This window comes from Phyllobates terribilis, unplaced genomic scaffold, assembly GCF_046119375.1.
Source record: "Phyllobates terribilis strain yellow unplaced genomic scaffold, ASM4611937v1 Scaffold_125__1_contigs__length_5108534, whole genome shotgun sequence".
In the NCBI taxonomy this organism is placed as follows: Eukaryota; Metazoa; Chordata; class Amphibia; order Anura; family Dendrobatidae; genus Phyllobates; species Phyllobates terribilis.
In genome coordinates this window covers 4,069,284-4,090,674 of record NW_027362885.1, presented here as the reverse complement: position 1 = coordinate 4,090,674, position 21,391 = coordinate 4,069,284, and the positions used below count along the sequence as shown (strand labels likewise).

The following is a 21,391-nucleotide window of genomic DNA, read 5'->3' as shown; positions in this document are numbered from 1 at the left end:
CGAACGGGCACCCTCCCATGGCGTACATCAACCACCCCCCGTGCTGTCAAAATGGTGGGCCTACTGTCTGAGTAAACTGGTTCTACCATTGCCTGGTAATCCCTACCTCTCAGACCAATAGCTGCCCGGCACCAAATCATCATTTCACTTTTTGGGGGCATGGCAATAGGAAAAGGGTCACACATTCTTACGCTACCAATCTCACCGCCGGAGAGTTCCACCTGTTGCCGTCGCATCAGTGCCCGGATCTCTTTCTGGAGCACCCGCTGCTCGCCGGAGCTGGCGTTCTTGGCAACCTGCTGTAAAAGGAAAATCACCTCTGCAAGACAATTTTCAATTACATTAGTTCCTAGAGTTATTTTTGGGTGACTCTCATGTTTGTCAATATCTACAATGATCAGTCCCTGTGCTGCCAGTTCGACTCTACCGATTTTGATGGTCACCTCTTTAAATCCGATCTGTGGCACGGGCTGGCCATTGCTGGCGATGATACTCAAGTCGTCGTCAGGGTAGCGGGTAATATCCGAGTCATTCCAGTACTGCTTAAAGAGCACGTACGGGATGGTGGTGACCTGTGACCCAGTGTCCAGTAGGGCACTCATGGGAATGCCATCCACAGGCAAGACTGGACGTCCTCCCACATATCTGTCGCGCCAGTTCGATGGGCCTGGTGATCTTTTTCCTGGGGGTTGGCCCTCTACCCCAGGTTGTGCCCGTTTAAAGAACAGTACCTTGCCATATGTCCGGGTTGATTGCAGCGGCGGCAGATGGGTTGTCCGTCCTCGTTGTATCGGTCGCTGGGTCTTCCTCTGGCCGGTGGGGTCCTCCTTGGTCGACGCCACGGGATGTCCTCCGGTCCGGATGCCAGCTGGATCTTCCCTGGGGTGGAAACCTGTAAAGACTGCACAGTTCGGGTTAGCGCAGCAACGCACTTAGCTAGCTCTTGGACCTGATGGTGTAGGTCTGGAGCCGGGTCATTGTCCAAAGCCTGCGCATCAGCTCCCACAGGCCCTGCCGACAAGGGCGCCGCCTCCTGGTGGTAAGTAATAGCTTGGCGCCTGTGGGTCACAACGCCACCCGGTGCCGGTTCTCGGAGCACCCGGATGGCTCTGTCCTTGAACTGTGCAAAGCCCAGATGGGGATCCTGTAAGGCCATCGCCCGCAACTGGGTTCGGTGGGGATTACAATACAGTCCCTCTATAAATTGTTCAGTCAACAGCCTGTCCTCGTTTCCCACTCCATCAGGGTCGGTCTGCTTAATGGCCCTCAGGGCCTCTTGTAGGTTTAGTGCATAGTCCCTTATACTCTCATGCGCTCGCTGCTTGCACCCGTAGAATCTAAGCTTAATCTCGGCTGAGGTGCGGGTATCAAAGGTATCCTTCAGCCGGGTTAGTATCCCTGCGACAGTCTTCCTCCCAGGTGGCCAGGATTTTACTTCCCTTTTAGCTGCCCCGGTTAGTTGGGCCACCAGGATGCTCACTTTTTGCTCTTCTGTGAGGGGGTACACCTGGAAGAGGCTATCCAGCTTTTCTCTAAAGTCATGCAGGGTATGTGACTCCCCTGAGTACTGGGGTAGCCAAGCTGCTCCCGGGATATAGGGCATGGTGAAGGGCATAACTGCAGCAGCGGTGGCGCTGGCGGGGGTTGAGGCAGTGAAGCTCTCCTCCGTATCCGACATCTTCCTCCCCCCTAGTGGACCGTGGCCTACCTTGCGATGATCCTGTTCCGTAGGCCGCGGCTCCGCAGTAGATCGTCAGGGTTGAGGACCTTCCGTCGCGCTCCGGTGACGTCGGCGTCTGCTGGGCTCCTTCCAGGACCTTACGCAACGTCCAGACGTGAGGCGGGGCTTCAGTTCTCGCGCGCTTTCGAAGTCCACGCCCCTCTTCTTCCCGCGCGGCGTCCTCAAGATGGCGTCCAATGGCGGGAAAACTCCACGGATGGCGGGAAGAAGGCCGAAGATGGGGCCGGATGGCGGGAAAACTTCGCGGATGGCGGGAAGAAGGCAGAAGATGGCGCCGGATGGCGGGAAACCTCACCACTGGTAAGTTTGAACAGTCTTTGCTTTTCAGGCACGCAGTACCCGGTGGTAGCGGGCACGAAATCCTGCCGACTACGCCAAAGTTGACGCGCCCCTGGGCCTGCTGTGTCGCGCAGCGTCTCGCGCACGGGGGCTTACCCGGAACCGGATCAGATGAGGGTTGTAGTCTCCGAGTGGCGGGGACCCGGTCCGTGCCCAGGGAGTCAGACTCAGTGTGTGGCAGTCTTGATAGATGTTATTTGAGTGTCGACTACGCCACCCGTTGATTTGCAGCTATGGAGCTGCCGCTGCAGGGCAGACCGCTGAGGCCGGTGTAGAATTGTGCAGCGTGATAGTATAACCCCCGACGGGAGGGGTATGGCCTCAGGGCAGCCGACGTGGAAGATGGGGGTAGCAGGAACCACTCAGAGACGGTGCGGTGTAATTCAGGGTCTTTACTGGTAACAACGATAGACCCTCCCGGAGTACTTGCTAGCGAACGGGGCCTGGTCAGTCCTTGAGCAGATGGGATCTCCCCTGGCCAGGCGGAGTTGTAGGCCTCCCAAACTGACTGTACTCTTCTGGCTACCTTGCTAGAAGCGGATATAAGTAGCCCACGTCCCTGAGTGTACCGTGTGGTGCTCACCCGTATGGCCGATGACTCGGGGCCTTCTATTGGCTTCCGCTCCACGATGGCGGTGCTGGTCCCACACGTGTGACCGTGCCTTCGGGTTTCTGGGCCTGAGGACCTGAAATCCCCTGCCGGTCGGCTTCTGCTGCTGGGTAAGAGTTAGTCCCCACAGCCTCGGACGCCGGGTCCGGTAAGAAAGCTTCTCAGTCAGGGCGAGCTCTGCAGCTGCCAGCCCCTGACTCGTAGTAGTATTGCTCCCACTGAGCTCCTGCTGTTTCTTCCTATGACTGTTTCTTGTCTCTACTCTCCTTGACTCCTCACCCTGCTTCAGCCCCGGGTTTATATAGGGGAAGTTCTTCCCCTCCCAAGACTGGGCAGGAGGTGTGGCATGCACAGGATCCCTGACCAAGAGACCTCCCACCTGCTCTCAGACATAACATCTCTATCACTGTGGCAACCAGATCCCTGGGGTGTCACATACCCACTTCTGCTAACTGGTAGGTTCCTTTTTATAAGATTTCAGGATCTGCCACCATTCCCTCTGCTAATCCTCCTCCCCTTCCCGTCCTATTTTTCCCATGTTGTACTCCCTTTAAGCACTTTTTCATGACTAATTGGTTTGATTTGATCATGTTTGGTCACATCTGTATTATTTATACATGTCTATATGATACTTACTGCCATTTTTATTTTTGTAGTACACCGATGAAGGTCTAATGTGACCGAAACGTCTGTTGTTTATTTTTCTGCACTACTTTATTAAAAACTATAAAAGAACCCATGAGTCTTCTGAGTGCCAGGTTACTTCTCTACTAACTCACTGACCTGCGCTCCTGTTCCTCATGAACTGCACGTGGTAATCCAGAATGATGATGCAGTGATGAATTCAACAGATTTATTTACAGTTCTTGATGAGGTGAGATGAGGGAAAGTGAAGGATGAGGAAAGGGTAGGAATTGTAGGTATTAGAAGCGCCAGGTAAAGTGGTAACAAGAGAATCCTTTCTCCAGTCCTGCAGCATGAGTAGTCAAGATGGATGTGAAGAAGAAGAAGGAAGTGCTGAGCAGGAGATAGGAGGAGTTACAGACCGAAGGGGTTTGTGGGTAAAACACAAGAATAATATATGTTATAACATACAGTATTATAACTACGGCCAGTAGATGGCAGCAAAGTACAACAATACAATAATCATGTAACATTAGGTAATGCCCCAAATGTCTGAAAGTATTTTCAAATAAAAAGCTGGACAGCACACTCCCCGTCTGAAATCCCTGGATTTCACTATATTAACAGTCTTGAGGTGGGGGTGTTTTCCTGAAGTACTGAGGGATACCTCAACCTGAAAGACAAACAATGCATGCAATGCAACAATAACATATAACAAACAAGGTAGACGAATGTCTATAACAGTTCCTGAAGCAATCCAAAGGATGCCCATCTTCAGATTGGAGAAGCCGCACTAGGCCAAACTGTCTCCAACCCAATTGTAATCCAGTGGTTACAGTTCCTGGTTGCAATCAGATGAGTGTTTTTAGCAGTCCAAAAGTTTCTTGAAAGTTCCAAGTTCAAGTTCCAGATGTGTTGGCGCAAACAAACCTTGTCCATCTGGAGAAGTGTTCAAATTGCTGTCAGCCCAAGCCAACCTTCTCTTTGGTAATGGGGGTGCTGACATCAGGACGGATCTCTGGTTCAACGTCCGGATCCTGAAGACTGAAGCTGCCTTCAACAGCAGTCTCTTCACACTGGCCGCAAAGGAACCCCGGTCCTTTTAACCAAGAAGAGTTTGCGAGGGCACCAACAGACACTGGCCTAGTAGCAATGTCAGCAGGGTTAAGATGTGATGGAACATACTTCCATTGCTCAGGTTTAGAGGATTTCCTGATCCTTTCAACGCGGTTACTGACATAGACATAGAAGCGTTTTGTCTGGTTGTATATGTAGCCCAGAACAACCTTGCTGTCTGTGTAGAATCTTGTGTCATCCACCTGAATAGCTAGTTCATTCTGTATGAAGTCTGCAATCTCGATGGCTAGTACAGCTCCACAGAGCTCAAGTCTGGGTATGGTGTGTTCAGGTTTAGGAGCCAGTTTAGCCTTTCCAAATAGAAATCCAACATGGGCTTCATTGTTAGAGTCTATAACCTTCAAATAGGCAACAGCTGCAATTGTTAGAACCCTCCTGTTAGTTTTTGCTATCTTGTGTTTTGCGGTCACGTGACCAGCTGCCTATATATTCCAGCTCCGCCCTTCTGGCTTTGCTGGACTTCAGTGTTTTTTGCCTGTCTCTCTAGCCAGGTGCTTCGGTGCCTATCTGTCTAGTTTGCTTGGTCCTCTGGGGCCTCTAGTACTTTTTGTCAGTTTGTCTTTTTGCTCTGCAACAACTTCTGTTAGGAGGTGTCCCATTTTTGTCCCAGTACTTAGTTCTTTTAGGGACCCCTCCCTTTATTCTATATGTCTCCGTTCAGACTAGCCGAGGATGAAGGCGGGTCTGTTCACAAGGAACAGGCTGCCCGCTACATTGTAGGGATTCAGCTTAGTCTTACTGTAGGGACAGCTTTTCCCATTCTTTCCTTAGTTTATGTTGCAGATCATAACTTCGGACTCCAAGATTAAGTCTTGGAGTCCGAAGTGCTATGATAAATGTTGTAATGGTCGCATTGCGGCTGTGGAAAAAGGGGAATTACCTGTACCTATTCAAGATTTTTGTAGGGTTTTTTCGGAGGAGGAGTCGCAAGTTTTACCTCCTCATAGGGATTATGATTGCACCATTGAGTTTGTTCCAGGTGCTACTCTTCCCAAAAGTCGCTTGTTTAATCAGACTATCCCTGAAAGAAAGGCATTGGAGGAGTACATACAGACTAGCCTGGCTGCTGGTCACATTAGACCTTCTAAGTCGCCTGTGGCAGTCGGATTCTTCTTTGTTAAAAAAAAGGACGGCGGTTTGCGTCTATGGCTGGATTTTCGTGAAATTAATAAGAGTACCATATGCAATTCCTACCCATTGCCGTTAATTCCTGATTTGTTTAACCAGTTAGTGGGGGCCAAGTGGTTCTCAAAAATTGATCTCCGAGGGGCATACAATTTGTTACATGTGAAGGAGGGTGATGAATGGAAAACTGCTTTTAACACTCCGGTAGGTCATTTTGAGAATCTGGTTATGCCTTTTGGTCTTACCAATGCACCTGCATTTTTTCAGAATCTTATTAACGACATCCTAAGATCTTTGATTGGTAAGAATGTGGTTGTTTATTTGGATGACATTTTGATTTAGTCCCATTGGCAGAGTGTACATGAAGTTTTGTAGTTATTGAGTGATAATTCACTTTTTGCTAAGCTGGAGAAATGTGAGTTCCCTGTGCAGAAAATTAGTTTTTTGGGCTACATTGTCTCCAGCGAGGGCTTTGAGATGGACCCTGTGAAGGTTCAGGCTGTGCAGGAATGGCCTAGGCCTATTGGTTTGAAATCTATACAGAGGTTTTTGGGTTTTGCCAATTATTACAGGAAATTCATTAAGAATTTTTCTGTAATTGTTAAACCTCTAACCGATCTCACCAGGAAAGGTGCGAATACGACCCAGTGGACTACTGAAGCCATTGAAGCGTTTGAGTATCTCAAAGAGAGGTTCAGTTCTGCCCCTATCCTTATACAGCCTGATGAGACCAAACCTTTTTTGGTCGAGGTCGATGCTTCATCAGTGGGGGTCGGAGCAGTTTTGTCTCAGGAGAACAAGGGTGGATGGAGTACATCCTTGTGCCTTCTTTTCGAAAAAAAATTCGGAAACCGAACTGAATTATGATGTTGGAAATCGGGAGTTTCTGGCTATCAAACTTGCGTTTGAACACTGGCATCATTTTTTGGAAGGCGCTAGATTTCCTATTCAGGTTTTCACAGATCATATGAATTTGATCTATCTGGATGCTGCCAAGCGCTTGAATGCCTGTCAAGCTAGGTGGGCACTTTTTTTTTTTCGGTTTCATTTTTCTGTTACCTATATCCCTGGTACTAAGAATGTTAAAGCCGATGCTTTATCTCGCAACTTCTCTCCTACGGTCGGTGCCGAGGAGCAGGAGAGCATTTTGCAGAAAGGAGTTGTGGTGGCGGCATTGGACTCTGATTTGGAGAATGGGATTCTGAATGCTCAAGATGATGCTCCATCTAACACTCCCCATGGGAGGTTGTTCGTGCCTAGAGCCTTTAGGAAAGATTTGTTTGTGGAGTGTCATGAGTCTCGGTTGGCAGGTCATCCAGGAGTTTCGGAGACCAAGAGACTTATCAGTCGCAGTTTTTGGTGGCCTGGATGGCAGAAGGAAGTCATCAAGTGGGTGCGTCAGTGTACTGTGTGTGCCAGGTCAAAGGCTTCACATACTCCTGCTGCGGGGTTGCTTTGCCCTCTGGAGGTTCCTAGTGCGCCTTGGACGCATCTCTCTATGGATTTTATTACTGATCTTCCTGTGTCTGAGGGTTTTACTGTCATCTGGGTGGTCGTAGACCGTTTTAGTAAGATGTGTCATTTGGTTCCATTCATTAAGTTGCCCTGCGCCAAGACACTCGCTAAGGCGTTTGTTAAGGAGATTGTCAAGCTCCATGGCGTTCCCACGGATATTGTTTGTGATAGAGGACCTCAGTTTGTGGCTCGCTTTTGGCGTGCTTTTTGTGACTGGTTGGGAGTTCATTTGTCATTTTCGTCTGGTTATCATCCTGAGTCTAATGGACTGGTTAATCTGTAGGACCTTACACAGCTCCTTCATTACCTTGCTCATGAATAGGGTCCCTTGATCGGTTAGTATTTCCTTCGGCAGACCGGTCCTGGTGAATATATTGACAAGTTCTCTGGCTATGTACTTAGTCGATGAGTTCCTTAGCGGTACCGCTTCTGGATACCGGGTCACATAGTCCATGACCACCAGAATGTATTGGTGGCCCCGGACTGATTTGACTAAGGGCCCCACTAGGTCCATTGCAATCCTCTCAAAGGGGACCTCTATCACAGGTAGTGGGATTAGTGGGCTACGGAAGTGGGAAGACGGAGTGGTTAACTCGCAGGTGGGGCAGGACCTACAATAGTTTATAATTTCTCGGTAACACCCTGGCCAATAAAACCTTCTCAACATCCTCTCCTGAGTTTTCTCGACCCCTAGGCGTCCCCCCAGAACATGTGAATGGGTCATATCTAATACCCTCCGTCGGTAGGGCCCCGGCACTAACAGCTGTTCCACTATCTCACCGCCCCTTAGTTTGGCCACCCGATAGAACAACTCCCCCTGAACTGCAAAGTGGGGGAACCTGGTGTCGGCCCCCGGCTCTTGAGCAACCCCATTACATACAGTAACCTGGTCAAACGCCCCCTTTAAGGTCAGGTCCCGAACTTGAGCAGTCCCAAAGTTCTCTCTGGACACATCTAATTCAGGAAGCTCGGCCTCGTCGGTCACCATCTCACCCTCATTGCCAGCAAGGATGCACAGTGGGAACTCATCCACTTGAGACTTCATCGGGGGCTCTTACCTAGGGACCAAGCTTTGGCCCATGCTACATAGTCCGGTTCCCTTTCCCCACAAGTCCCAAAACGAAGAAAAATCACATCCTAGTAATACGGGATATATCAGGTCCTTTACCACCCCGACCTCGTGGGAATGGGCACCACACTCTTTTCCTACTGTCACTGTGGCCACGGGGTAGTGCTTGGCATCCTCATAGATTTACCGAACGCCCACGGATTTGGTAGGGACCAACTGGTGGGGAAGGGTAGCTCTGATTAAGGTCACCAGACTCCCAGAGTCCAACAACAAAAAACAGGGATCCAGCAACAAACATCCAAATGAGAATCTGAATGTGTATTAAAACTTCATGTTTATTAGAATTCCTTTAAAATCATGCTGTTAAAATTGTGGATCCAAGGGATTACGCGTTTCGAGCAAAAATATCCTTAGTCATAACCATGTCTCAGACAAATATGGTGCCAGAACCTCTGCCCACTGTTCTGGTGGAAGTCAATCCCGATCAGCCACCCTCTCAAAGACTGTCAGAAAGGCTTCTACATCATCCCAGGGGTCATCTTCTGCATGGCCCATCTTACCGCCTTCCTGACGTGTGAGTCATCAGTCGGCCCAGGGGGTGGTGCGGTTGCTCTACCCTGGATGGCATCCGCCAGAAACTGTATCTTCTTTTGCTGCTCCCGCTGGTGCTGCTGCTGCGCCTTTGGCTACAACTGTTGCAGCAAGTTTGGTCGTCTCCTGTTGAGCTTGTTGCTGCTGTAGCTCCCGGTGCTGCTGTAATTGCTGTAGGTGCTGCTGGTGTTGCTGCGCTTGGCTCTGGACTAAATGCTTAATAAGCTCCTCCATGTTTCCGGACATCTGTGGCTGGCTGACGGCCTTCACCCAGGACATCCACCGTTCTCTATGGCAGGTACAAGTGTTCCTAGAATCTTGCCCGTATTCTCCACCAATTGTGGTAAAGCGACTTGCTAGGCTTTCCAGAGGCAGACACAGGACACACGGTTCGGGTTAACTTCCTGCTGGTTTATTGTATGGCATAAACTCCAGCAGCGTTCCACAAAAATAAACAGGCCCTCTCTGGGTTAACGGGAAAACAAAAGATAAAGTATAGCAGAGTCCATTAGCGAGGCTTTGCCCACTCAAAGCAGCACAGTGAAGTGCCCCAAACACCAGTCCTTCGGTGTTGCTCTCTGGCAAACACAGCCTGGAAAATTCACTCTCCAGACCACACACTACAGAAAAAAAACAGTGACTGAGCATTTAAGCTTGCTCAGCTACACCCTGAGGGGACATAGGGTGAATGACCTCCCACCCTCTTTGCCATTCACATAAAACCACACCCTTTAGGAATTAACCCCAACATATAACATGCTGGAGGAAAGTTTGTAGGTTTCAGTTCTCACAAGCTAGCAGCTGGAGTGACACATACCTCCTCTTGCATATAACACCAGTGACTCTGTCACAGGGTGCAGAATACTGTTTAAGGGAACTTTGTGGGGACAATACTGTGTGAGGGGGCTGTGTGAGCATATCGTTCTGTGTGGACATAATACTGTGTAGTGAGGCTTTGTGGGGATGTCATTCTAGGTGCCGGGCCGTGTGGTACATCATATTGTATTAGTAACTGTTGATCAAAATACAAGGGCTGAATAACAGGAGCAGTATGATTTCCGCTTTATATACAATTGATAAAAATCAGTACATTTTATGGTTTTGATTAGCTGCTACAGGTAAGAATGCATGCTACAAGAAGCCCTATTGTATGACAATTGAAAATCACTACAATCAGCGTCGGACTGGGGAGACTGGGGCCCACCCTACAGCTAGATGCAGATACCTGTTAGCCTTTATCCCCGTTATAGTGGAACCTCGACTGTAAAACACAGGCGGCTCCTGCACATCTACTGTGCGCACAGCACAACTGGGATGTACAATTACGGTAGTTTGCATTAAAGGGCTTCTTTGGTGAAAACAAGTTATCACCGATCCATGGGCTCCTCAGGATTGCTGATAACTTAATGATCGTTTGGGTCCGACCATTGGAAACCGCACTGATCAGAATTGGGAAGTTTTATCCCTGACAGGACACTTTTATCCCCATTTTAAAATGCAGCGGCAGGTGGGATGTCTGACCGCAGATCCATTCATTCTCTTTGGGGCTTCCAGAAAAAAACAAGAGCAGCGCTCGCAGCCATTGAGGGAATGAATGGATCAGTGCTGAAGTCGCACATGCTGCTCCAGTCTAGTGGGGATAAAAGCTCCACATTCTACCAATCGGTGCGGGTCCCAACAGTCAGACCCCCACCAATCAATACCTTATCACTTATCCTTTGGAGAGGTGATTACTTGTTTTCACAGTAGATTTGATGTAAGTGCATCTTGTTCCAAGTATTTAATCACAAATCTAAATAAAGATTATTCTCCTAATTAATATCTGAGAGAACAATTGACTGCTATACACAACACAATCCACTTTTTCAAGACCAATAATACCACATTCAAGGGAGAACTAACGCGACACTGTGACCAGACCACATATTACCAGCATAAAGCGACCGAATAATCCCACGTAGAAGGGAGAAATACAGCCACACCGTGACCAGACCACATATTACCACCACATAGTGACCGAATAATACCACATATTGTATAAGGGACAAATATCGCCACACCATGACCAGACCAGATTTTACCAGCATATAGCGACCAAATTATTCCACATAGAAGGGAGAACTACCGTCACACCGTGAGCAGACCACATATGATCACCACATAGTGACCGAACAATACCACATACTGTAAAAGGGAGAAATATCGCCACACCATGACCAGACCAGATATTACAAACATATAGTGTCCAAATAATTCCACATACAAGGGAGAAATACCACCACACCATGTCCACACCACATAGTGACCAAATAATAACACATACAGGGATAAATACCACACCATGACTGGACCAGATATTACAACATAGTGACCGAATATTACAATACTGATCATTAATGAAATGTCCTCGGACGCACATTCAGTTGAAACCAGTGGGCCCCCTCTACGTCCTGCTCAGGGTCCTGCCAAGGACCCTGGCCCACCGGATAATCGTCCAGTGTCCCGGTGCTCCAGTCAGACCCTGTTTGCCCACCAAACTCATCCATTTAAATGTCTGATTTTAGAGTTTGCATTGTGTTCCTTTTCTTTGCTTATAAAAACGTAATAATTATAGTCTATGGACCTTTTCTGATGCTGATGGTTCACAAAAGAAATTTGAGACATGTTTGATTGTAATCTGATTTGCAGATAAAACTGGCCCATTCAAATGATTGGATTGTCAAAAAAAAGATACATTTGCATCCTTGTTCTGTATGTTTTTCACTGACTAATGTTAGAAGTTTGTAAATCTTCATCACTTTTTTTCTCTCATCAATAGGTGTCAGAAAATGTCATTTTTCAACATGAGGAGAGAAAACTTCCTTCCATCACTTTACCTGATGGGCCCATGTGTCAGATCAGCACAGAAGCAAATAGGCAGCAATTGCTTATTTTTAACTCCTCTTTAGCTCATAATGTGGAGTAACATTGTGTGGATCAGACACACAAAAACTCTGTTCAAAGGTCGGCTTAGGGTTTACTTCATGTACACACAAATTGCCAAAGGCAAATAGAGATCCCTTAATAAAGACCGAAATATAAAACATAACTTTTATTTTGATTATTAGATATAATAACGGAAAAGATAACACACACTTAAAATCACACAGTACTGGATGTTTCTGATAATTCAGCGCTGGGTTATATGAGCCATAACTATTAAAGTGCTTGTGCTTCTGTTATGGCAGTTGTGTATCGAGGGCTTATTTGTCTAATATATTATTCTTCAGAATAAATCACCACCAATAGTGAGTCCTCAATATAATCCTACTCGGTATACACTATTCACTTTATTATGAGGGCTTATTTCTCAGGAAATTGGATAAAAGGGATTATGCTATATGTAGCAAGAGAAAACTGCTTCTATGTACATCTACACTGGTCATCCCGGTGTTCAGCCGTCTCTCCAGTCTCTATAGATAGAAAACTATTTGGATCACAATAGATATCTTTTCATATCCAAATGAGCCTTATTCGGCAATATTTGGTTTCATTCATTAGTGGGCAGTGAGGTAAATGCTTCTACTGCCGCCCTTGTATCTCATCTATTAGACTTATGAGCTGTAGCACTTATTTATCATTGTAGTCAGGCTCGGTCTGGCCTGGCGGGGCGTCGGGAAATTTCCCGGTGGGCCCCGGGCCCCTTGCAGAGGGAACAGGAGAATAAAAAAAAAAAAAGTGGTCGTGGACCCTTTAAGGGCGCACGCAAGCACTTTCACCGACGCGATGCCCAGGACAGTAGCGGGAGGGGCCTGGGAGCAGGAGAGCAGGGCAGGGGCTGCACTGCAGCGTCACACTCAGCAGACAGGGCCGTACGTCTGCTAAAAGTGACGTCACAGCGCGCCCTGCACTGCAGTCTCCCACATTAGGGGCGTGTCTGTACACTGTATGGGCTGGAGACAAGCCAAGGTACTGTAATATTTGTGTGTTTGTATGGATTTTTATGTATATGCTGCCTGCATGTGTGTGTGTACAGTGTGTGTATATGCCTGTGTGTGTATATGCCTGCGTGTGTACAGTGTGTGTATATGCCTGTGTGTACAGTGTGTGTGTACAGTGTGTGTATATGCCTGTGTGTGTACAGTGTGTATATGCCTGCATGTGTGTGTATATGCCTGTGTGTGTACAGTGTGTGTATATGCTTGTGTGTGTACAGTGTGTGTATATGCCTGTGTGTGTACAGTGTGTGTATATGCCTGTGTGTGTATATGCCTGTGTGTACAGTGTGTGTATACAGTGTGTGTATATGCTTGTGTGTGTGTACAGTGTGTGTATATGCCTGTGTGTGTATATGCCTGTGTGTGTATATGCCTGTGTGTGTATATGCCTGTGTGTGTACAGTGTGTGTGTACAGTGTGTGTATATGCCTGTGTGTACAGTGTGTGTATATGCCTGTGTGTGTACAGTGTGTGTGTACAGTGTGTGTATATGCCTGTGTGTGTACAGTGTGTGTATATGCCTGTGTGTGTACAGTGTGTATATGCCTGTGTGTGTGTATATGCCTGTGTGTGTACAGTGTGTGTATATGCCTGTGTGTACAGTGTGTGTATATGCCTGTGTGTGTACAGTGTGTGTATATGCCTGTGTGTGTACAGTGTGTGTATATGCCTGTGTGTGTACAGTGTGTATATGCCTGTGTGTGTGTATATGCCTGTGTGTGTACAGTGTGTGTATATGCCTGCATGTGTGTGTATATGCCTGTGTGTGTACAGTGTGCGTATATGCTTGTGTGTGTGTACAGTGTGTGTATATGCCTGTGTGTGTACAGTGTGTGTATATGCCTGTGTGTGTGTACAGTGTGTGTATATGCCTGTGTGTGTGCCTGTGTGTGTGTACAGTGTGTGTTTATATGCCTGTGCGTTTGTGTATATGTGTGTGTATATGCCTGTGTGTGTATATATGCCTGTATGTGTGTGTGTGTGTGTATATGCCTGTGTGCGTATGTGTGTATATGCCTGTATGTGTACATTGTGTATGCCTGTGTGCTTATGTGTCTTCACACGTGTGTGTGTGCTTCCCTGCGTGTCTGCATTTTTGTGTGTGATTGTCTGAGTGTGTCTGTGCATTTCTGTGTGTGCTTGCCTGTGTGTGTACTTGTCCCCATTTCTGTGAGTATGTGTATCTGCGTGTGTATATTAGGGCTCTTTCACATGTCCTGATATTTACGGGACTGGAGATATCCGTGTCCACCTGTGTGTCATCCAAGTGACACATATTGGCGCTTGGGAATCAGTGTACAGTTAGCGCTGTTCCCAAGAGCCGGGTGCTGAGCGCTGCCCTCATCATAGATCCCTGCAGGCGCTGTGATCAGCAGCAGCGGGGTCAATGATGAGAGTAGTAGTCTACTCCCACTGTGTCCGTGTCCAACTGTAAAAATAAGAATAAAATAAAAAAATCCTTATACTCACCTCTCCTAAGTGTCACCTGCTGTAATCCGTGCGAGCGCTCACGCCAAGGAGAATGACTTCTGCAGCGAGCTTGCTCCAGAGCTGCGCTTATTGAATCACAGGGCACCGCTTGTTGAGCGCAGCTCCGGAGCCCACTCGCTGCAGGAGACATTCTCCTCGGCGTGAGAGCTCGCACGGATTACAGCGGGTGACACTTAGTAGAGGTTAGTATAAGGATTTTTTTATTTTATTCTTTTTACAGTTGGACACAGCGGGTATAGACTATTACTCTCATCATTGACCCTGGGGTGCTGATCGCAGAGCCGGCAGGGATCTATGATGAGGGCAGCGCTCAGCGCTCTTCCCAAGCACCGGGTGCTAACTGTCATCAGTGTGCGGGACATTTTGCGGTCTGGACATCAGGTAAAAAACAGACATGTCAGCGTGTTTTGCCCACGGACACCACATGGTCTGTGTAAAGTGGAAACACACTGACATGTGCACATACGCATTCATGTGAATGGGTCTACGTGTGTCAGTGTCTCTGGTACGTGTGGAAACGGTCACCGCATGTACTGACGTGTGAAAGAGCCCTTAGTATGTGTCCGTGTGCGCTTGTTTTCGTGTGTGTAAGCGTGCTTCTGCATGTCTGTGTGCTCTTCCGAAGATTTATTATATTTGGAGAGAGATGGGAGAGAAATTCTAGGAGACAGAATGGGGAGATGTGTGAAGAAACAGTATGGTGAACTAGGGGAGGGGTGGGAATGGGTGTGGGAACAGAATGGGGAAGGGATGTATAAGACAGTATGGAGAGTGGGGGAATAGTGTGAGGAGACAGTATGGAGGGAGAAAAGTGTGAGGTGACACAGCACAGATACTAGGTAGTGTGGGGGAAGGTATAGAGATGCGGCAGTATGGGGGGAACAGTGTGAGGGCACAGCAAGGAGGGAACAGTATGCTGAGGAGGGGGGAGTGTGATGAAGGGGCACAGTATAGAGACTGGGCAGTATAGGGGGGACACAGTGTGAGAGGACAATGTGAACAGGGGGCCCAGTATGGTAAGGAGAGGACAGTGTGGAGAGCAGGTACCATAAGAGGGGTAGAGTGTATGTCATGTTTTGTGCAGGGAGCATTGTAAGAGTTAGGTTTATTCAGGGGCTCAGTGTAGATATTTTTATTCAGGAGCATTATAATGACACTGCTATCTTTAAGGGCATCGTGTCGGGATGTGCTGCAGAAGACCGGAGAAGATGGAAGTCTGCAGAGACGAGCTGTGGATGAGAAAAGTCATCATGGAGACTGGACAAGAGGTAAGATACCTGGATGTAAATGTTCATTTGTGATCCTGCCTGTGTCTCATCAGTACTGTGGTTCCTGTATGGTCCACAGTCTGATGATGACTGATAACAACTCCCAGTATCTCTATTGTTAATTACATACTGGGAGTTGTAGGTTTATGCGATACAAAGATATATGGGGCTGACCTGACATTACAAATGATGGTGGTTCAGATGATGTATTCTTGTACTAATGTGTTTGTGCGCGTCTGTGTGTTTGTATGTGTCTACGTATCTGGAATAATATGTATTTTTGTAAGATGCGTGTATGTAAGAGTCCATTGTGGTGTGTAATAACATTCATATGCTTGGGGCACCTTTACTAAATCTATTAGGACTTGCTCACATGTGTTAGGGAATTCCATTTGTCTTTCCACATTTAGGAACAGACAAGTGAAATTTGCTAACCTTGTCATAACCATAGGGTTGTACTTGTATGGAGCGGGTTCAGGAGCTGAGCCTGCTCCATACCGGGCAGATGTCGGCTGTGTTACATAGCCGGCGTCTGCCTGTAACAGCAGTGATCAGAGTTCGCCTTGATTGCTGCTGTTCTGAGTATTTAAGTGCCCTTGTCAATCACTGACAGCGGCATTTAGATAGCACGATGGCCGGTGCATGCAGTCACCTGCTCCCTTCAGCCCCCTGTGACGCAGTTGCAGGTTGCTGGTGGGTTGCCAGTAGTGCTGAGTGAGCGTGGTCGGACAAGGTGTTATCTCAGCATGTTCGGGTGTTATCTGAGTATCTTGTAGTGCTCTGCTAATATGCTCGAGTCCCTGCGGTAACATGTTTTGCGGCGGTAGACAGAAGCAACACATGCAGTGATTACCTAACAAACAGGCAATTCCTGCATGTGTTGCGTCTGCCTGCAAAACATGCTACCCTGGGGACTCGAGCATATTAGCAGAACATTACAAGATACCTGGATAACACCCGAGCATGCTGGGATCACACCTTATCCGACCATGCTCGCTCAGCACTAGTTGCCAGATGCTGCTGCCATGTTAGTCGTTCAATGAAGCTCAGCCTGAGGCTGGGCTCCATGGCAGTGTCACAATCAAGGTGTCGGACGTTATTGCAGCACCCTCACTTTGTAGTTCGCGGTGACTGTAATGTCTCCCTCCTTGCACCGACCTTATAACAGGAAGCGAGTTGCGGCAGGGAGAATAAAACGTAATTTTCTCTGTGTAGCCAACGCTTTTCCATTAAGCTGTCTAACCAGGCTTTAAACCCTATTTACCTGCAGATTACCCCTATATCTGCAGATAAATAGCGTTTTTCAAGGTGACAAGTTACCATTAAAGGGACTCTGGCAGTACGGAATGACTGTTCGAACAAAGTCCTGCCGCTCAGTGCTTCACAGCGTGGCCAATCATGTAACTATAGTGCATTATAGAAAAGCATAACAAGTAATAAAACCGTTTATGGTGGGCTGTAGTGTGGGCCCCTAGAGTCAGTTCCCCTGGTGGGCCCTGGGCACCCCAGTCCGACTCTGCTCACCGCTATAATAAAACATTGTATTCCATAATTAATAACCATCAGCTTCTCACAGAGGGAGGTCGGCGAGTGGTACATACAGCGCATTGTGAAAGGATTTGGCCCCCTTGAACTTTTCTACCTTTTGCCACATTTCTGGCTTCAAACATAAAGATATAAAATTCAAATTTTTTTGGGAAGAATCAACAAGTGGGAATGAAATCTATTGGATATTTTAAACTTTTTAAAAAAAATAAAAAATGAAAAGTGGGACGAGCAATATTATTCGGCTCCTTTACTTTCAGTTCAGCAAACTCACTCCAGAAGTTCAGTGAGGATCTCTGAATGATCCAATGTTGTCCTAAATGACTGGTAATGATAACTAGAATCCACCTGTGTGTAATCAAGTCTCTGTATAAATGCACCTGCTGTGTGATAGTCTCAGGGTTCTGTTTCAAGTGCAGAGAGCATCATGAAGACCAAGGAACACACCAGGCAGGTCCGAGATACTGTTGTGGCGAAGTTCAAAGCCGGATTTGGATACAAAAAGATTTCCCAAGTTTTAAACATCTCAAGGAGCACTGTGCAAGCGATAATATTGAAATGGAAGGAGTATCAGACCAATGCAAATCTACCAAGACCCGGCCGTCCCTCTAAACCAGTTTTTCCCAAACTCCAGTCCTCACGGACCCCCACAGGTCGTGTTTTCAGGATTTCCTTAGTATTGCATAGGTGATGGAAGTATCATCAAGGCATCAGGAATTCTCTCACCTGTGCAATACTATGGAAATCCTGAAAACATGACCTGTGGGGTCTGTGAGGACTGGAGTATGGGAAACACTGCTCTAAACTTTCATCTCGAACAAGGAGAAGACTGATCAGAGATGCAGCCAAAAGGCCCATGATCACTCTGGATGAACTGCAGAGATCTAGAGCTGAGGTGGGATAGTCTGTCCATAGGACAACAATCAGTTGTACACTGCACAAATCTGGGCTTTATGGAAGAATGGCAAGAAGAAAGCCATTTCTCAAAGATATCCATAAACAGTCTCGTTTGAAGTTTGCCACAAGCCACCTAGGAGACACACCAAATATGTAGAATAAGGTGCTCTGGTCAGATTAAACCAAAATCGAACTTTTTGGTCACAATGCAAAATGATATGTTTGGCGTAAAAGCAACACAGCTCATCACCCTCAAAACACCATCCCCACTGTCGAACATGGTGGTGGCAGCATCATGGTTTGGGCCTGCTTATCTTCAGCAGGGACAGAGAAGATGGTTAAAATTGATGGGAAGATGGATGGAGCCAAATACAGGACCATTCTGGAAGAAAACCTGTTGGAGTCTGCAAAAGACCTGAGACTGGGAAGAAGATTTATCTTCCAACAAGACAATGATCCCAAACATAAAGCAAACTCTACAATGGAATGGTTAGAAAATAAACGTATCCAGGTGTTAGAATGGCCAAGTCAAAGTCCAGACCTGAATCCAATCGAGAATCAGTGGAAAGAGCTGAAAACTGCTGTTCACAAACGCCCTCCATCCAACCTCAATGAGCTCGAGCTGTTTTGCAAGGAAGAATGGGCAAGAATTTCAGCCTCTCGATGTGCAAAACTGATAGAGACATACCCCAAGCGACTTGCAGCTGTAATCGCAGCAAAAGGTGGCACTATAAAAGTATTAACTCAAGGGGGCCGAACAATATTGCACGCCCCACTTTTCAATTTGTTAAAAAAGTTTAAAATAGCAAATAAATTTCGTTCCACTTCACGATTGTGTCCCACTTGTTGTTGATTCTTCCCCAGAAAAATAGAATTTTATATCTTTACTAGATGGTGGCCCGATTCTAACGCATCGGGTATTCTAGAATATGTATGCGGCCGACCGGGCGCAATCAGCAGAACGTTGTTTAAATTTGGCGCCAAAATCGCTGATTGGTCGCGGCCGGCAACCACGACTAATCAGCAAAACGGTGTTTAAATTTGGCGGCAATATCGGTGATTGGTCATGGGTGGCGGCCGCGACCAATCAGCGAACTGTGTTAGTGAGGACGGGAGAGCTTGTTTAAATTTGGCGATAAAATAGACCAATCAGCAGAGCGTTGTTTAAATTTTCCGGCAATCTCGCTGATTGGTCTTGGCCGGCCGGCGGCCGGGACCAATGAGCAGAGCGGTGTTTAAATTTGGCGCCAAAATCGCTGATTGGTAGCAGTCGCCGGCGGCCGCGACCAATCCGCAGAGCGTTGTTTAAGTTTGGCGCCAATCTCGCTGATTGGTCGCGGCTGTCGGCCACGACGAATCAGCACAGCGGTGTTTACATTTGCCGCCCATCTCGCTGATTGGTCGCGGCCGGCCACCGCGACCAATGAGCAGAGCGGCGTTTAAATTTGCCGCCGATATCGCTGATTGGTCGCGGTGGCCGGCTGCGATTAATCAGCACAGCGGCGTTTAAATTTGCCGCCCATCTCGCTCATTGGTCGCGGTGGCCGGCCGCGATCAATCAGCAGAGCGGCGTTTAAATTTGCCACCCATCTCGCTGATTGGTCGCGGTGGCCGACCGCGACCAATCAGCAGAGCGGCGTTTAAATTTGCAGCCCATCTCGCTGATTGGTCGCAGTCGGCCACCGCGACCAATCAGCACAGCGGCGTTTAAATTTGCCGCCCATCTCGCTGATTGGTCGCGGTCGGCCAACGCTACCAATCAGCAGAGCGGCGTTTAAATTTGCCGCCCATCTCGCTGATTGGTCGCGGCCGGCCACCGCGACCAACAGCGTCGTATTAGTGTAGGCCCGGGAGCGGCGCTGCTTGTGCAGCTCCTTCTGCTGCGAGAAGCCGGGAGATGAGCGGCTGCTCGCAGCAGAAGCATCCCGACCGGCGGCGCCGCTCCCCGGTCCTCCGTTCACACTTGCTGTCGGGAGATCAGCGGGCCAAGCCGCTGATCTTCCGAAGTTAGCCGCATGGAGGTCAGCGGCGCCGGTCGGGGTAGTTGTGCTGCTAGCGCCGCTCATCTCCCCGCTGCATCGCCGCTGACCTCCGTCCGCCAGATGAGCCGCTAACGGCCGCCATCTTTTTTCAGAAATCCCACGGCGCTGATTGGCCGCTGCCGGACCAATGAGCGACGCGGGATTTCCAGGACGGACAGACAGACAGACAGACAGACAGACGGGATAAGACAATTATATAGTAGATGTTTGAAGCCAGAAATGTGGCAAAAGGTAGAAAAGTTTAAGGGGGCCAAATCCTTTCACAATGCACTGTATAGGCGACGGCAGTACTGTGTATTTGCAGGATTCCAGGCCAGTATCTGCCACCCGCTGGATTTCCCATGTGAGAAGCTCTGATATTTTATTACAGGGAAACTGTCATCAGGTTTTTGCTATGTAATCTAAAAGCAACAAGTCAGGGCAGAGGACCTTATCCCAGCGATGTGTCACTTGCTGGTCTGCATGATGGCATTTTGATATAATCCCTCTTTTATCTGCTGCAGATCTAGCAGTTCCCTGAATTCACAGATTATGTAGAGACCAATGCGGGAAAGTTACCCCAAATGTTATAGAAGTCAGCATTGGATTTTCTGCTTTCAGATCACCTCACAGACCAATGTAAGTTAAGGGACAAGTTCAGATGACTGTTTATCCCACTGTTTTTTGAAAGAAATTCGCCATTAAAACTCATGCATACAGTACAAAAAGAAATAGATGCCACAACCAGGGCCGGCTCCAGGATTTCATGGGCCCCGGGCAAAAGTCTCAGTGGGCCCCTTTCACACCTACCACGATTCATGATGCACAGAAATATAGGTATAGTACAATGCTAAAGATTTCACTGACTTCTCACATTACATGAGTGATATCTATTGTAAAGTCTACAACAGCTCAGAAACCGGCGAATCCTCCCAGCGCACAGTGCAGACAATATAGTCCTCTATACAGTATTAGGGGCCCACGTAGTCCTCCATATACAGTATTATGGGCCCCACGTAGTCCTCCATATACAGTATTATGGGCACCACGTGGTCCTCCATATACAGTATTATGGGCACCACATGGTCCTCCATATACAGTATTATGGGCACCACGTGGTCCTCCATATACAGTATTATGGGCACCACGTGGTCCTCCATATACAGTATTATGGGCACCACATGGTCCTCCATATACAGTATTATGGGCACTACATGGTCCTCCATGTACAGTATTATGGGCACCACATGGTCCTCCATATACAGTATTATGGGCACCACATGGTCCTCCACACAGTATTATGGGCACCACATGGTCCTCCATACAGTATTATGGACACCACATGGTCCTCTATACAGTATTGTGGACACCACATGGTCCTCCATACAGTATTATGGACACCACATGGTCCTCTATACAGTATTATGGACACCACATGGTC

The 21,391-nt window shown here is 47.7% G+C and overlaps 2 long non-coding RNA genes across 3 annotated transcripts in view; both read left to right on the top strand.

Annotated features, from left to right (window-relative positions):
• LOC141203882 (uncharacterized) overlaps positions 1 to 21,391 on the top strand; it is a 314,099-nt gene that overhangs the window by 93,096 nt on the left and 199,612 nt on the right. The gene's annotated exons all lie outside the window — the stretch shown is intronic.
• LOC141203880 (uncharacterized) overlaps positions 12,530 to 21,391 on the top strand; it is an 81,092-nt gene continuing 72,230 nt past the window's right edge. For both annotated transcript variants that reach the window (XR_012274896.1, XR_012274897.1), the window contains exons 1-2: positions 12,530 to 12,699; positions 15,390 to 15,487. This is a non-coding gene — a long non-coding RNA (uncharacterized lncRNA). The remainder of the gene's footprint in view (positions 12,700 to 15,389; positions 15,488 to 21,391) is intronic.